This window comes from Cetorhinus maximus, chromosome 24 (genome assembly GCF_964194155.1).
Source record: "Cetorhinus maximus chromosome 24, sCetMax3.hap1.1, whole genome shotgun sequence".
NCBI classification, from domain to species: Eukaryota; Metazoa; Chordata; class Chondrichthyes; order Lamniformes; family Cetorhinidae; genus Cetorhinus; species Cetorhinus maximus.
Window position 1 is genome coordinate 19554569 of NC_135902.1, and position 14671 is coordinate 19569239.

The window sequence follows — 14671 nt, forward strand, 5'->3', positions numbered from 1 at the left end:
GGCAGGTGGGTTTACCATTGAGCACAAGTACTTTTTAGAGCATTATGTTCATAGGTGTCCTCCAACTATTGCAACCATGGGTATCTGCTGGCACACTGCACCCATGCATGCCTCCCAGTGCATTGCATCATGGGTGCCCTCCAGCATCCAGCATATTACACCCACCAGTGCCCTGTCCTGGCTGGAGTTTGCAAGGTTAGTAGGACGGTACCTAGGAGGTACTCAGGCCACTGCAGCGCCACAGACAGCCAGGAGACCCAGTGCCTGCCTACCCCTGTGGTGTGACCAGGGAGAAATAAGTCAATGGAGCACATATCTGAATTGAACATGTTGCTGTTGGTGTTTTCTTGTCCGAGCTTGCATGATCATACATGGTACTGAACCATAAAACATAGAAGCCCATGTCTGATTGCCTGGAAGTACTGAGTTAGATTATCTCAGTTGGGGGACCACAATTTGCCTCAGTTAACTTAAATTAGGGAGGGGGGGAAACAGCCATAGAGAAGCAGCCCCTGATCATCATCCACTGTGCCCATGTTGGAAGATGCCTTCATGTGAGGGAGACAGAAGAGGATAGGAGGGAACTCACTGTGATTTCCTGGGCTCAGGCATCAATAAGCACTCTGGGAAGCATGACCCATTACCAATCAATGCCCTCAACAGGGCAAAGGATGGACTGAGCAGTCAGCAACATTTTTAAAAACCACAGGGAAGTAAAAAGCCTTCAAAGTTTCAGTAGCAACAAAATACAAAAAAAATCAGCACAGCGACCTGCTGTGAAAAAACAGCTACTGTTACGTTAAATTTGTAGGGAAAAGAACGGAATGTTTTTTAATCTCACCAGGCCCTGTGCTCATTTAATGGCTGTGCATTGTGAGGTTCTACCACCACCTGCAGTCCAATACTAGGGACTGCACTTTATTCATGTGCTTGTGTTCATTTATTAACTGTTTCTAATAGAGGAAGAAAGATCATTCAAACAATTAACTGGTCTGAACTGGCAGTAACTCTTTTAAATTGATTTCAATTGAAAGTGACCAATTCAACTGGTGATTCTGCTGGGCTCATCAGAAATCCAGCTGGGATTCCCAATTGCTCAGTCGGCACCAGAATTATTTCGGCCAATTTCAACTGGAACCAGTTGACCTGTTGATAATTTTACTCAAACCAGTACACCATTGAAAGCTTGTCTTTCAGTTCTCTCTCCCAGTGCCCGCCCTCACCCTCCCTGTTCTCTCACACCCCCTCCCTAAAGCACAGTGCCCAGAATTGGGCACGCTACCCCAGCTGAGGCTGAGCCAGTGTTTCATAAAGGTTCATCATAACTTCCTTGCTTTTGAGCTCTATGCCTCTATTTATAAAGCCCAGGATCCCCTATGCCTTAACTTCTTCAGTCTGCTATGCCACCTTCAACTATTTGTGCACATTTCCCTTCAGCTCTCTGCTAGTCATTCGAGTGTCCCCTTAATGAAAATCCATTTGAGGAGCATGTTCATTGTCTCTTTTTAAATTTTTTTTGCAGCAACAAAATTACAAGAATTACATTAGTGGCAATTTTAATAGATTTGCACGTGTTGAAATATACACCTAATCTTGGCTCTTGGGAATCAAACTCGGTATTTATGTGAAAAAACACATTGGCTAGATTCCAGATCAAAGACCATAAAAATATTATTTCATGATCTCAATCACAGATATTGCTATTCACTTTTATTTCCATTATCATTCATTAAGTTTGATTTTACCCTTGCACCTACCAGACATCTTGCAAATTTTTCTGAGGTTGTACGACCTGGCCAACCAATTTACACATTTCTTTCATATATGTATTTTGTTTTGGCACACGATTATAAGTGTGAAATGCTGATTGCCAAAGGACAAATCAACTACAACTCGAGCATTTTAAAATTCAGTATCAAGCCATCCCAATGAACAGAGTTCTAGTTCAGAGTCACATAACTTGGAAAGTATACAACATAACATATGTCACTAATCTCAGTTTTGACACAACTGGTCAATGCTTCTCCAGGAGGCACTACTTGCAAAGTTGGTGAAACGCTTGTGCAAACCGTTAGATGCAAAATACAGCCTGTTTGTGGATGCTGGAATGGGGGCAGGATCTTGTATCAACAACTCTTGATGTCGAATGACCTTGAAATGTCAAGATGCTTTGTAACTGACCAATTTGTGATTTGCAATAAAACAAGTGAATTATTCCTTTGCAGAATTTCAGAGCTGTATCGTGATGTACAAAAAAATCCATCCCATCCTTGTGCATACTGTGGTATACATATGCCATATCATCCCTATCAACGGTATAATCCCTTCTAGATAAAGCTGCAACTATTTAGGGATTGAACTTTCACACTCACCTTCGCCAAAAAAGTCTGCCTCTACGAAGGTTTCATGGGCATTTTCTTCTCCCTTTCTTGGGCTTAACATTCTACTACAAAATCTTCCAATGGGCTTACAAACTCATCCATCAAGAATGGCAAATTTTGCACGAGAATAAACTTATGCACTACTTGTGAAATAATTCCACTATATCGCTTATGTTGTTACTTCACTTGGCAATTACATGCCTCAAAGCATGCATGAGTCCACAAGGGGGTCCACAGGGCTACATTTTTGGGAAGATGTGTTAATAAGTGAACACTAAATGTCATGGTGTTTCCATTGTATAGAATTTGCACCCTTCCAACAAAATAATAGATCAATGAATCACACTTGTGTACTTCATCTGGAAAAACTGATTTTTGTAACAAGAGGAAAGAAACCTGCTTAAGGACTACCCACTGATTGAAATAAATATCTGAAAATATCCAATTTAAACATGACAAACTGTAGAACAATAGCCACATGTACAATTCGGAAGGCTTCCAGTATTTCCTTTCAGCTAATGGTCTCAGGATCCGTGCAATAAAATATGGCAGCTTAATGGATTTCAGATGTTCATCCAGCACAGCTAAAGTTCAGAGAGGCCCAAAGTAAAATTCACTGTCTGCTGGTGAGGAGAGCCACAATTCAGTAAACTGTCTGAGAACTCCCAATAAAAGGCTGTGCATGAAGTCCAGGGGAAATCCCCAAGATAACAGAAAAGGTGGTAAGTTCTCAAAGGCACTAGGTCCCTTAATGCCGCTAACTGTCCTTCCCTCTTCCCAGCTTCAAGAATGTGACAATTACAACTATTTTCAAGAAAGGAGATAAATCGTGCTGTAGAAACTATCGAGGCATTTTCCTCTTGTCCATAGCAGAGAAAATCGTGATATACATTCTCCTGAATCGCCTCCTCCTGTGGCTGAGGAAATTCTACCAGAGATACAATGTGGCTTCAGGCATTCCAGAAGAACCTCCCACACAGTCCTTGTTGCCAGACAAATCCAAGAAAACATCAAGAACACCACCAGGGACTTTTCAATGCATTCATCGACCTAACTAAAGCATTTGACTCAGTAAATCACATGGCTCTGAGGATTGTGCTGCAAAGATTTGGGTGCCCAAGAAACTTCATCACAATCCTGCAACTGCTTCATGGCGATATTACTGCAACTGTCTTGAGGGAGGTCTGAAACAGTGGCCTTCAAAATCTGGACCAATATGAAGCAAGTCTATGTGATAGTCCCCATGTTATTTACAATCCACCTGACAGCGGCTATTCACCTCATCAGAGATCAACTGCCCGCTGGTGTAAGTATTAAATATCACCTAGAAAACTCTTTAACCTCAGTCACCTCCATGCCAAAACTAAACTGATCAATATAGACAGAAATGAACTAAAGTTTGCAGGTGACCGCAGTGTCGTTACCCACTCTGCAACAAATTTGCAAGCCACTCTCAATTTCTTCAATTCTGCATACAAGAAACTTCGCCTGTCTTTGAGTGTTGCCAAAACAAAAACCTCGTCCCACACCTGGTCAGCCAAATATTGCATCTTGCAAAGATGTTGAAGGAGAGACTCTGGAAGATGTTGAACACTTCCAATACCTTGGCAGCAACCTCTCTCAAAAGGCCACCATTGATGAGGAGACCCAACACCGGATCAGCTATGCCAGTTCAGCCTTCTACAAACTATAGCAGCGAGTGTTTGACAACAAAATCCTCCACAGGTCAACAAAAGTCCTCACGTACAGAGCAGTTGTCGTCACCACGCTCCTACTGCAGTGAGACCTGGACTGTGTATCAGCAACACATAAGAGTGCTAGAACAATTCCATCAGCAGTGTCTCTGCCACAGCCTCCAGATCCAATGAGAGGACCATCGAACAAATGCTAGTGTCCTTCTTGAAGCCAGGTGTACAGCATTCAGGCAAAACTCCTACAAAACCAACTGCAATGGAGTCAACAGTGACTGGATGGCTCAAAATTGTCGGCCCTGCCAGGTCCTGTTTTATCAACTCCAAATTACCAGTGTTTCAGAAGGGGACAAAGAAAACGCTTCAAAGGCACTCTGAAGCTCTCCTTGAAGTGTGGCAGCATTGACATTACTAACTGGGAGGAGCTTGCTACCAATCGCTCAAAACAGTGGCAACTTGTCCATCAAGCTGCGTCATTCTTTGAATCCAAACATCTTAATGAGGCAGGAAAGGAAAGAAAAGGATGCAAATCCTGCACACCTAATCTTAATACCTCATGGGATGTCCTGCCCCATGTGCCCAAAGATCTGCGTGTTGAGAATCAGCCTGTTCAATCATATGAAGACCCACGGCAGAAACTCATGACCCTGAGTAGACGTCATAGTCGAATTGAGGAGCAGCCGACAATAACGTGTGATGAATTTAAGAACCTCAATGGCGACTTTGTCACCAAAGGTTCAGCAATGGAAGCTCTTGCACATCATCCCAAGCAAAATAACCATGATGGCTTAAATTCTGAAGTCAAGTATTTTTGGCAGTATGCATCATTGCTGATGGTGTTTCGATTTTCATTTTTTTCCATTTTCTTGAGATTGAAACACATGTCATATACCTGTATCAGAATCCTCTCTAACTAATTATTCACAAGCCCCATCGTCATGAGCTGACTCAGCAATGCACCTCCTTCGCTGGCATCCTAATTGGGAAGCAGTTATTCAAGAAAATAATTAACATGAAATTTACAATAACTAACATAATTACCAATGCTAATATGCTAGTCAATCTTGGTGTCAGTGAGGTTATACCCTCATTGAAGAGTATGGCACTGAAGCTCCGTGCTCCTGGTCTGATGAGTTACCTTCTAGGACTTCGACCTGATGTTGCTGCAATTGAATGTCTGTCGATTCATGCTCCAGCTGAGCCACAGCATGCTGCAATGCGAGCTAGGCCTGGCATTCACTGTTATTCCTGCTACAACACTGGCATCAACCCAGTTATGTGGAAAATTGCCCAGGTATGACCTGTACACAAAAAGCAGGACAAATCCAACCCGGCCAATACCGCCCCATCAGTCTACTCTCGATCATCAGTAAAGTAATGGAAGGGAGTCATCAACAATGCTAACAAGCGGCTCTTGCTTATCAATAGCCTGCTCACTGATACCCAGCTTGGGGTCCGCCAGGGCCACTCAGCTCCTGACCTCATTACAACCTTGGTTCAAACATGGACATAAGAACTGAACTCCCGAGGTGAGGTGAGAGTGACTACCCTTGACATCAAGGCAACAATTGACAGAGTGTGGCATCAAGGAGCCCTAGCAAAACTAGAGTCAATGGGAATCAGGGGGAAAACGCTCCACTGGTTGGAGTCATACCTAGCACAAAGGAAGATGGTTGTCGCTGTTGGAGGTCAGTTATCTTAGCTCCAGGACATCACTGCAGGAGTTCCTCAGGGTAGTGTCCTAGGCCCAACCATCTTCAGCTGCTTCATCAACGACCTTCCTTCCATCATAAGGTCAGAAGTGGGGATGTTTGCTGATGACTGCGCAATATTCAGCACCATTCACAGCTCCTCAGATACTGAAGCAGGCCATGTCCAAATGCAGCAAGACCTGAACAATATCCAGACTAGGGCTGACAAGTGGCAAGTAACATGCACCACACAAGTGCTAGGCAATGGCCATCTCCAACAAGAGAATATCTAACCATCGTCCCTTGATGTTCAATGGCATTGCCATCACTGAATCCCCCACTATCAACATCCTGGGGGTTACCTTTGACCAGAAACTGAACTGGACTAGCCATATAAATACTGTGGCTACAAGAGCAGGTCAGAGGCTAGGAATCGTGTGATGAGTAACTCACCTCCTGACTCCCCAAAGCCTGTCCACCATCTACAAGGCACAAGTCGGGAGCGTGTTAGAATACTCCCCACTTGTGTGGATGAGTGTAGCTCCCACAACATTCAAGAAGCTTGACACCGTCCAGGATAAAGCAGCCCACTTGATTGGCACCACATCCCAAACATTCATTCGCTCCACCACTGCACACAGAGGCAGCAGTGTGTACTATCCACAAGGACAGCAGATAGATGGGAACACCACCAGCTGGAAAATCCCCTCCGAGTCACTCACCATCCTGACTTGGAAATATATTGTTGCTCCTTCAGTGTCACTGGGTCAAAATCCTGGAACTCCCTCCCTAACAACACTGTGGGTGTACTTACACCACAGGGACTGCAGCAGTTCAAGAAGGCAGCTCACCACCACCTTCTCAAGGGCAATTAGGGATGGTCATGCTGGCCCAGCCAGCGAAGCCCACATCCCGTGAATGAATTTTAAAAAATTCTCGATTGAGTGCTCCACCGCGTAGACACTTTCCACCTACAAAGAGTTGAGTTTGGAACCGAAGTTTCTCCACCCAGCTCTAAATAAGTTTTTTACTTGCGTACATCATATCTTTTCCCTGGCGTCACAACACAGCTAGTCAATTTCAAACTCACTGGATCGACCCACCATTAAAACTCCATGTAACCCAGAATGCAGTAAGCGTGAAAATGCCACAAATCCTCAGGAGCTCAGTGGCCTGCCAAGAGCGTATAGCTGAAATGTACAGAGGTGTTGCACCCAACTGACTCCCATATCCCCCCTCAGATGTTTACCCCAATCAGTACAGCATAGGTTCTTATCAAACCAAGTTTCCAGATCGATGAGCTGATAGGAAAGTTCAGTGATAACAACATAAGAAATATAAGAAATAGTAGCAGGAGTAGGCCATTCGGCCCCTCAAGCCTGCCCTACCATTCAATAAGATCATGGCTGAGCTGCCCCAGGCCTCAACTCCTCTTTCATGCCAGCTCCTCATAGCCATCAACTCCCCGATATTCCAACAATCTATCTACCTCCTCTTTAAATACTTCCAGTGATCTAGCCTCCATAACTCTCTGGGGTAGAGAATTCCAGGCATTCACTTCCCTCTGAGAGAAGAAATTCCTTTGCATCTCAGTTTTAAATGAGTGCCTCCTTATTCTGAACTGTGTCCCCTAGTTCGAGATTCCCCCACTAGTGGAAACACCTTTTCAACATCTACTGTGTCAAGCCCCCTCAGAATCGTGTACGTTTCAATAAGATCACCCCTCATTCTTCTAAACTCTGATGAATAAAAGCCTAACCTGTTTAGCCGTTCTTGATAAGTCAACCCCTTCATCCCAGGAATCAGCCTAGAGGATCTCTTTTGAACTGCCTCCAATGCCAGCAGATCTTTTCTTAAATACGGGAACCAAAATTGTACACAGTACTCCAGGTGTGGCCTCACCAACACCCTGTACAGTTGTAACAAGACTTCCCTATTTTTAAACTCCAACCCCGGAGCAATACAGGCCAAAATTCCATTTGTTGTCTTAATTACTTGCTGCGCCTGCATGATAACTTTTTGTGTTTCATGCACAAGAACAGCCAGGTCCCTCTGTACTGCACTTTTTTGGAGTCTCTCTCCATTTAAATAATATTCTGCCTTTTGATTCTTCCTACCAAAGTGCATGACCTCACACTTTCCTACATTAAACTCCATCTGCCAAGTTTTTGCCCACTCGCACAACCTATATCCCCTTGCAAATTTCTTATGTCCTCATCACAACACGACCTCCCACCTATTTTTGTATAGTCAGCAAATTTTGATACATTACACTCTGCACCCTGCTCCAAGTCATTAATATAGATAGTAAATTAGTAATTGAGGCCCTCCGGCTGATCATTGCTGCACTCCACTAGTTATGTTTTTCCAACCTGAAAAAGATCCATTAATCCTGACTCTCGATTTCTGTGCATTAACTAATTTTCAATCCATGCTAATACATTAACCCCAATACCGTGAGCTCCTTTCTTGTGCCACCTTATCGAATGCCTTCTGGAAATCCAAATACACTACATCTACTGGTTCCCCTTTATCAACTCTGCTTGTTATATCCTCAAAGACCTCTAGCAAATTTGTCAAACATGATTTCACTTTCACAAATCCATGTTGGCTCTGTTTGACTGCATTAAGCTTTTCTAAATGTCCTGCTATTTCTTCCTTAATAATTCCTCTAGCATTTTCCCAACAACAGATGTTAGGCTGACTGGCCTATAGTTCTCTGCTTTTTGTCTCTCTCCCTTCTTAAACAAGGGCGTCGCATTTGCGGTTTTCCAATCTGCTGGAACCCTCCTGGAATCCAGTGAGTTCTGGAATATTTTGACCACTATCTCTGCAGCCACTTCCTTTAAAACTCTTGGATCTAAGTCTTAAGGCTCATTTACATAAGTTCAGACCTTTGGGAATCAGCTACATTGGAATACCTCCCCCATCTCTCAGACAGATTCTGTTTCCAGGAATGTTAAGCCTCATAGAGCTGATTAAATTTGTTTCAATTCAATGGAGTTTCCTTTAAGTAAAATTTAATTCAGAAAATGGGAAAAGTGAGCACAGGGAGCAGTTTAATTGCATCTAAGACCATTGGTAATTAATGCCAGCAACCTATCCTCATCACTGAAATTAAGCTTCCAGTGAAATTAATTTGTCTGCAAACATGCAAATTTATTTCCTAATTATTATAAGAAAAGATGTTTAAAATATTTTTAATGATTCTGCTTATACTACACGGTTGCAGTGCAGATGAAAAACCCAAGTGCAATGTGTCTATCCCACATGGCTGGATCTGCTAGATCCCACCCCACAATCTAATCCTCTTAGTGCTTTTTTTTTTCCAAGAGGAGCCCCAGAAAAGTGAATAACATACTTTTTTGCTCCTCTCTCTTCCCCCTTTCTACTTGTCCCTTTCCTCCATCCCACTCAAATTGGTTTTTACATTGATCCACTCAAGGTGTCTTCACCAACCTGGAGCCAGCAGCTCTCAGTACATCAGGCATCATCCTCCTCACCACCCACCCCTACACCCTTTCCTTCTGGCTCCTGGTTCACCACCTCCTCTCCCCATTCCCTCCTTTGCCCTGTCTCTGGTCAATCACCCAAGGCCCTCTTTTTCTCTTTCTCCCACCTGGATTTCTGTATCTGTCTCTGAACCTGCCTGCTCCCATTCGGAAATGTTTTTTTCAAAAAAATGTCCCATTTAAAAACCAGGAATTGTAGCAGGATCCACACACTCAAATTCAATAGCTGGATCGCCACCAATAATTATAGGAACATAGGAAATAGGAGGAGTAGGTCATTCTGTCCCTCAAGCCTGCTCCACCATTCAACTAGAACATGGTTGATCTTTTACCTCAACCTCATTTTCCCGCATATCCCCATTGATGTCTTTACTATGTAGAAATCTATCAATTTGTACATATTTATGTAAATGTTTATATATAGAAATCAGCTGCCATGGGCCACCCGACTCTGGGGTTCAGCAAACGGAATCCAGGGCTGCTTACTTCCACGTAGTCCATAATCCCCACGCCCCTCAAACCAAGGAGATAATTGTAAAATTAATAGGAAAAAGGAGGAAAGACAAAAATACTTCTTACAAAGCCACATGTTTTATTTGCAAAATAAGCAATTGGAAATCAGAGGAAGCCAATTAAGAAGCAGGAATTTGCAGAAACTTTTCGTGTGGTAACGATGTCTGCATGATAAAGTTGACAAATTTATAAAAGCAAACTACAACTTTCTTCAGGCGTATGAATGAAAGCCATTTTTTCACCTTCACTCTCCCTTACTGAAATAGTTTATGGATATGAATATGCATACATTTTAAATGTGGTGGATATAAGGAATTTATCTTAAAATGGCTCATATTTGTTTATATCAATTTAATGGAGTCAAATTTTAGGGTAAAAGGAGCAACAATGCTATTCGAAATAAAAATTAGCCCCTTGATCTTACCTTCGGCCCATACCATGCCGCCATTACCTTTACTCGCCCGTGTTCCAAGATGGCGCCGGCTGAGATCGATTGTTCTCTTTTCGGCGCCAAAAACGGAGCTCCCATCACGTGCTGAAACGGAAGTCTCACCTTATACGAATTTCGATTGGTCGACAGGTTCGCAAATTAATTCGCTGATTGGTTATTGAGCATGTCAATCAGCAGCGGTTAAAAGGGAGTCTGCGCGCAATACATGCGCATCGAGTCTTTTTTGCTTCTGTTGGGGCAATAGTGGGCAGTGGTAGTTCGGAGTCGTTAATTTAAGAACCCCCAAATCTAAAAGTGAGAGCGAGACTTAATGCACGTTTTTGCAACTGGGAGAGGGAGAGGGAGGGGGAGGGAGAGGGGGGGGGGGGGGGGGGTGGAGTGGAGTGGAGTAAGAGAGAGGGAGTGACTCCAGGATAGATTTTTAAAGCTAGACTGGAATTTTTTTGCAACTGGAGAAAGATTTTAAAGGCTGTAATAAAAGCAGAAAGTGCTCTCGAAACTCAGCAGGTCTGGCAGCATTTATGGAGAGAGAAACAGAGTTAACGCTTGGAGTCCATTATGACTCCTCCAGAACAGTTTTGAAGGTGAACAAGGTAAAAGAGACAAACGGAAATCCCATTGGAGAGAAGAGCAGGACTTCCAAGATACACCACCATACTTGCCCATTTCGACTGTGGTATCCATAATCTTTGGGACCCAGAATTTCTGTTTGTCCCTTTTACCTTGTTCACCTTCATCGCTTTCAATTTCCCTTCTCATATTTGATAATGTATCCACCTGAACTCACATTCACAAACATGTTTCCTTCACTAGCTGTGTCCGGCTGCAACTTTTTCCACGTGATTCCAACCTTAATGTTACAGTTTTGTTTTTCCGTCCATGATTACTGCTACCTCCTGGAGTTGGTGCATTCCTAAGACTGCTGTTCTTGCCACATCTTAAGATGTCCACTCTTATGCGCTGCCACATGTCCAATTTTGACCTTTCTCTTCAGCAGATCTTACGACCAGTAGCAATGTTGGGTGCGGTGCTGCTGCCTGAAAAGTTTCCTCCAACCAACAGATACTGCATGTTTCAGGCAGGGCTTCCGATCATGGCTGAAGCAGAAATGGACCGGCGGAGCTGCCCCTGCGGCAGACCAACCAGCATAGGGGAAGGAGAGGACATGCATCTTTTTCACACTCACATTCCCCAGGACAGGTGATGGAATCTGCCCAGTGCCAGGAAGAACTGCTTGTTAAGATCGGGATGTTGGAAGTGGGCAGACCTCCAGGAGAAAGTGGAGTATCGTTTAGGGAAAAATATGGCAATCTTGACCCTTAATTGCTGCCTCCAAGGAGAAATTCTTTCAGCCTTCAGCCAGGTTACTATATTTGTTTATATAACTGCACTTTTTATATTACATGCCATATCTCTTTCAGTGCCGATTAATGCATCATCCCTCTGGTCACAAGATGATAGATCTATTGGGGTTGTGCATTCTCTGATATGAATGCTTTCATTTTTGCTGCATGAAGATTGCACTATCATCGATACAGCAATGCAGCCCAGGACCACGCCTCCATGCAGCAACACTTGGGCCCGTGCAGCTTAAAGCCTCCAATGACTGTTGTGGCTATGGAGGCAAGCATACACTTGGAGCAGTTGTACACTCCAATTAATTGGGAGGGTATTGATTCTCACAGTTTTCCAAATATATGAAAATCATTGTCAGTTTACACAAAGCACCTTTAAAAGTGATGAATTCTATGACAGGTGGTGATTAGAATGTTAAACTTGCCTTTTGTCAAATAATTCAGTGAGTCTGAACAATGGTGTCATTTTTATACATATGCCTGTATTTACAGTAATTTAGAGTCTGTATATTCAAACCTTGCACACAGGATATTGATTTGTCTCTGATTTTCCTTACAGATGCAATTGCATGGGAGGATTAGAAATCCCTGAACACCAGTGGAGCACCCTTTGCGGCCAGAGGACCAATTATTTTATTTGGCAAGTCCCTGGCTGTTGCTATCTGGGAGTGCACTGTGTACAGGGGCAGCTCCATCTGTGGGAGGGTGGCCACAGTTTATAGTATCATCAGTGGTACTCCTCCCAGGGCAAAACCCCTGCTCTTACCAAGGATGCTGAGTGCTGTCAAAGGTAACAGCTTACAAGCACTTTTTATTTTAAATTGCATTCACTTCCTCCAGTAGATGTTCCATGTTTCTACTCTAGATTTTTTTAAATCTCTCTCATTGTTATGGATGTCCCTTTTCTACTAGTTGTGATTTCAAAGGTTTCAATAAGTCATTGTTTACTTTTTTCTCTTTTCTCCCCACCTGTGTTTGTAGCTTATTTGAGGGGCTGAGTGGTGAGACTGCCTTGAAAGAGGCTCAGCAAATGCATAACCAAGAAAGTCCAGAATGGAAACAAAGCCGAAAGCCCATTGTCAATTATAAGTGTAAATTTATGGTGGGTGTTTATATTTTATGTATATGTGTTTTTCTGCATTATTTCTGTTTTCATAAAATTTGTACAGCTTTACACAAACTCTCATTCTCACTGTTGTGTTTGGACAAATGGAGAATATATAATCTCAAATTCTGCTTCAAAATCACATTTATTAATCCAAAGCACCTTCAATCTTTCATACACACGTGCACATAATTTTGTTCCAGGAAGGGACTGCGATTTCTTTCACTATAATCCTGATGCCGATGATTAATACTGAAACTGAATGACCTTCAATCTCATACACACGCACGTGATTTTGTTGCAGAAAGAGACTGTGATTTTTTTTCACCATAATTCTGATGCCCATGATCGATATTGAGCTGAATAAATGGAATGGAATAAACTTCCTTTCTTACAAATTAATCAAAAATTCAGTTTGCCTACATACAGCTGTAGGTTCTCTGTTAAATCAGCAATATATCTGGCTGAACTCTCAACTGGAACCAATTCAACTTCTTCACCAGTTCATCTGGCCCCAGTAGATGAACTGGACTTTATTTCCCAGTTGACAATTGGCTCAGCTGGTACCAGGTCAACTGGCAGTCATTCTAGTGTCTTTCTACAAATTGTGAAGGAGAGATCTTTATAGAGCTCCAGTTATGCACAACATAATCTTGATTAATTATGGTATGATGAGAGTTGTTTTTCAGTTACCTAACAAATCTGTAGATCATTGTCTTTTTTATTTGATTTAGAATACCCTGTCATCTAAAAGATCACTGACCCCTTAATTCAGCATTCCTTGCTAACTGTTGACTGAGATATTTCTTGTTAAATGTCCATACACTGAATAATTCTGGGCATGAGCAAATTGACCATTTTATTATTTCCAGCCACAGTACAAGTAGATGAGCTATTTATAAGTGAAAAGAAAGCAAAAATCTTAATCCAAGATATAATAAATCCAAATCCACCTATGTATTTAAGAATAGATCTTTTGCAGTTTCCCCCTTTTCATTCAGGTGAGGGATTGCTACCTGTATATGGTGACAGACCAGAATACCCTGCCCCCCACCCCCACTTGTCTTAACTTTTGAAAGAGGACATCAACTACCCAAAGGAAAATGTCAAGGAAAATATTTTAACACCATGCAGGAAAAAAAAGGCCAAATTTTAATACTACCCAAATGTGGATAGTCAAAATGGCATTTGGGTGCTTAACATTACGTTTGTAACATGTTTGTGTCCACCGTTTTAACTGCTGGATTTTAAGCATTGCAGGGGCTGCCTGTTGCAAGCAAACAGGGGCTGTATTGATACTTAGATGTTGGGGTTGGATGATATCTTGTGGGCCAGGATCTGCAGGAGTTGCTTCTCTGAGCCTCACGAGGAAGCCTTGGGCCTGTCCAGATTTCCCTAGCCCTCCCCTGACCACAATGGAATCTATACCCCACATCACCTCCCCTTGTGTCAGGGGTCATTCTCTTGGATTTCCCTCCTGTTGCTTGAAATCCTGCTTCCATTCACCAACTAGCAATTTCCACTGGGAGTGACTGGATGGGAGTACAATTCAAATTAATGAAATGAAGCCCAAGAATTAAAATGTGCCTTGTGCTGCGGGGAGGGTACAAAGAGGAGAGTTGGACAGTTTGCTGTCCCCTGAGGCCACATAAACACGTTAAAAACAGTGCTAATATGCCGGTAAGTGGATAGTTACAGAACTCTAATAACAGACAAACAGAAACCTCAGGACCTTTTTGTTGACCTCGCTTCAAGCTCTGTGTTATTGTTCCTCTAGCCCCTGCCAGTTCTGATATAGGTCCCAGTGAAACATTTTCCTGCCTTTATCCATTAGGTTCAGGAGGAACACATCTGACCCACCTTTCATCATGAGTCAGGGTTCAATGTAGCACTCCCATTTCTGAGTCAGAAGCTTGTGGATTTGGATCTCACTCCAGAATCTTAATCACAAAACCCAGGCTAGCACGCCTAA